This window comes from Fukomys damarensis, unplaced genomic scaffold, assembly GCF_012274545.1.
Source record: "Fukomys damarensis isolate Sample0158 unplaced genomic scaffold, DMR_v1.0_HiC HiC_scaffold_1, whole genome shotgun sequence".
Classification (NCBI taxonomy): Eukaryota; Metazoa; Chordata; class Mammalia; order Rodentia; family Bathyergidae; genus Fukomys; species Fukomys damarensis.
Window position 1 is genome coordinate 41449518 of NW_022900913.1, and position 3907 is coordinate 41453424.

The following is a 3907-nucleotide window of genomic DNA, read 5'->3' on the forward strand; positions in this document are numbered from 1 at the left end:
TCGAACTCACAGCGATCCTCCTGCCTCAACCTCCTGAGTGCTGGGATTACAGGTGTGTGCCACCACACCTGGCTTACAGGGAGTTATTTTTTAACAGGTACAGAATTTCATTTTGGGAGGAAGGAAAGGTCCTGAGGTATTTGGTGGTGATGGTTATACAAAAATATGAATTTAGTTAATATATCTCAATTATAAATTTTAAAATGGCTAAAATTATAAATTTTATGTATGTATACTTTACCACAGTAAAGAAGGAAGTTATACAGAGAGATCCCATGTATTTTACTCAGTTTACTCAATTAGTAACATCTTCCTAAACTATACAACACAATATTGCAATTGTCAAATGTTATTCATATTTTCTCAGTCTTACATGTACTTGTTTGTGTGGATTTTTACATTTGTAAATGATAGAAAGAGAAAAATGAGTATTTTAGTGACACATGAAAGTGATACAAAATTCAAATTTCAATATTCATAAATAAACTTTGATTGGAACACAGCCACATTCATTCATTTATGTATTATTTATGGCTACTTTTGTGTTGTAGTAAGAATAAAGAAGGTCTGATAGAGATTACATAGCCTACAAAGCGTGAAGTGTTTATTATCTGAACCCTTGTAGAAAAAGTTTGTTGGCTTCTGCTTTAGAGTACAGTTAGCTGCAAATAAGTTGTGAGTATAAGATAATGTAGGGGAAATGACATATAATATATGTATAACTTTAGGCAAATGAAAATGATGAATTGTCAAGATTTGTATGTATAAAACTACAGTTGATGCTTCTTGGCCTTGTTGGGAACCTTAACTGTTTCCAAAATGTCGCTTACCTTTTCTCACTGTGTATTTAGTATTGCTTTGTTGTTGTGTTTTTTGTTTTTAGATTTTTTTTTTGTTCTCTTGCTTTTGGCCATTGTACCAATGAATATGCTTTTGATGCAAATAAAGGAAAACATAACTGAATGTAGTTTAAATTTAGAAATTTTTGCTGGGCGTGGTGGCACACACCTGTAATCCCAGCACTCGGAAAGCTGAGGCAGGAGGATTGCTGTGAGTTTGAGACCAGCCTGGGCTACATAGTGAGTTCCAGGTCAGTCTCAACTACGTAGTGAGACCTTGTCTCAAAAAACCAAAAAAAAAAAAAAAAGAAAGAAAGAAAGAAAGAAAGAAGAAATTTTCATTATCTTTCATTACAATTTTAGAAGAAAGGGTGATCTGGAGTTGATTAACTCAACTCAAATATGTAATCAAAGAGGACAGCTCTTACTACTTCTCTGCTCTGCCTTCTTAAGCTTGTTCTCATGTTCACTCTTTTAGATTTTCAGTGTGGCTGCAGTAGCTCATTGAGTCCTAAAGTTGGAAGAGATGAACAGACCTGTCCTTTGCTCATGTTCCATTATAACATGATGCAAAACTTGTCCAGAAATCCCCTGGCAGGCTTCCTCTTTGGGATGTTCACATGCCTCTTCCAGTCATGATAAGGGGAATAAAATATCTTGAGTGACCTAGACAAATCAGTGTTCATCTCTAGATGAAACATGCTGTTATTTGATACTTGAGCAAAGCTGAAGTTTTGTTGGCAAAGGAATATGTGGGGGGTTACCGATAGTGTCTGCCATGGTCGCAGTTTGACAACTGTAGCCTTAGATGTGGAATTTACTGTTTTTACTAAGCTCAGCTGTGTAATAGTGATACAGATTCACTTCGCTGAGGAAACCTAAATAGTTAGTTATCTTTTCTTTATTCCTCCTTCCTCCCATCCTTTAAAAACTGAAAGTCAACTTGGTCTCTCCTCTAGGGGCATGAGAGATGGAGGAACAAAGTCTAGGATTCTGAGGGACTCTCTTCATTGCTATGGTGTGAATGTTTATGTTGTTCTTCTCCTCCCAGTCTCATGGGTTAAAATCCCAATTCCCCAAGATAATGGTATCAAGGAGATAGGGCTGTTGGGGAGGTGATTAGGTCATGTGGATGGAGTTCGTGTAAAAGGGATACTAAAGGGCTGACGGCCTTGACTTTCACCATATAATGAAACGATAAGGAGGCGCCATTTCAATGAATCAGGAAACAGGCTCTCACTCGACACTGAATCTTCTGGTGTCTTGATCTTGGATTTCCCAGCCTCTAAAACCATTAGACATACATTTTTGCTGTTTGTAGTTATCCAATCTATGGTACTTTGTAAGAGCAGCCTAAAATAATTAGGGCATTCAGTTTATTTTTAAAAAATTTTTTATTTGTTTTGGTACTGGGGATCGAACTCAGGTCCTTGTGCTTGTAAGACAGGCAGCAGAACCATTGAGCTAAATGCCTGGCCCAGGGCATTCGGTTTAAATCATGAATACAACATATTTGTATCAACAGTCAACACAACAACAAATCTTTATTGAGTATGTGGTATGTGCCAGGTTCTGGGGATGTAACATTTTATAAAATAGGGACCCCCAGCTCTTTGGAGCTTGCATTTTATCAGGTAAATTCAGTGTAATACTATCTATTGGGCCCATTTAGTATTTCCTTCCATCTGAGGTTTTCTGATATTGACTTTTCTTTCTGAGATGATACAACTTAGTAGTACTCATCTCAACTTGTGGACAGAAATAAAGCACTAAAATCAATCTGGTACATCCACAATCTCAAATTTACCCACAGCCAGCTCACCCATTCTTTTTTTAAAATTAATTTTATTGGTACATTTAATGTATACAATATAATGACATTCATTATTGGAAATTTGTACCTTTACATAATCAGTCTTGGTTCTTATTTTTTCTCCATTCCCCTGCCTTCCTTCAACTCCTCCCTCCCTCCTTATGTACGAAGACTTTGTTTCAATTATTTTTTATTTTCTCATGTTAATTCCATTCCCTTCTTTCCTTTCCCCTACCCCTCACATTTCCCTTTCCTCTTTGCCCCTTTTCTTCCTATTTCACATTATCCATTATACCTTTTAGTCCTTATTCATTTTTTCATTTTATCACACTAGAGAAACTATTTGTTATTTACACGTGTATGTCCTATTTATACCACTTAAGAGTATCTGCCTCAAAGTGCATCCATTTAATTATAAATGTCTCTAATTTCTCATTTTTATGAGTAGCACTTCATTTTATAAAAAACAAAAACAGAAACAAACCATATCTTCTTAAACCATTCTCCAGTTGATGGGCAATTGGGCTGTTTCCAAGATTTAGCTATTATAAACTGGGCCGATATAACCATGGGTGAGCATATATCACTGTGGTATGATTCTTTTAATTTTTTGGGAAGACACTCAGGAGGGAAATAGCTGGGTCAAATGGGACTTCTCATCCTAGTTGTTGAAGGTATCTGTATACAGATTTCCACAGTAGTTCCACCAGTCTGCCCTCCCACCAACAATGAAGAAGGATTCCTTTCTCTCTACAACCCCACCATCATCTGTTATTAGTTGATTTCTTTTTTTGAGACAGGTCTCACTATGTAGTTGAGACTGACCTGGAACTCACTATGTAGCCCACGTTGGTCTCGAATTCACAGCGATCCTCCTGCCTCAGCCTAGAGAAGTGCTAGAATTACAGGTGTGTGCCACCATGCCCGGCTTAGTTGATTTCTTCATAGCAGCCATTCTTTCTGGGGTGAGGTGGAATCTCAGTGTTGTTTTCATCTGCATCTCTCAGATGACCAGTGATGTTGAACATTTTTTCATGTGTTTATTTGTTGCTTTTACTTCTTTGAGAAATGTCTGTTTATTTCAGATGTCAATTTTTGTATTGGGTCTTTATGTTTGGGGGTCTGCTTTTTTTGAGTTCTTTATACATTCTGGAGAGTAGAGCTTTGTCTGAGGAGGAGCTGGTGAAAATTTTCTCCCACATTGTGAGTTGTCTCTTCACACTGTTGGTTGTTTCTCTTACTGTGCAGAAGCTTT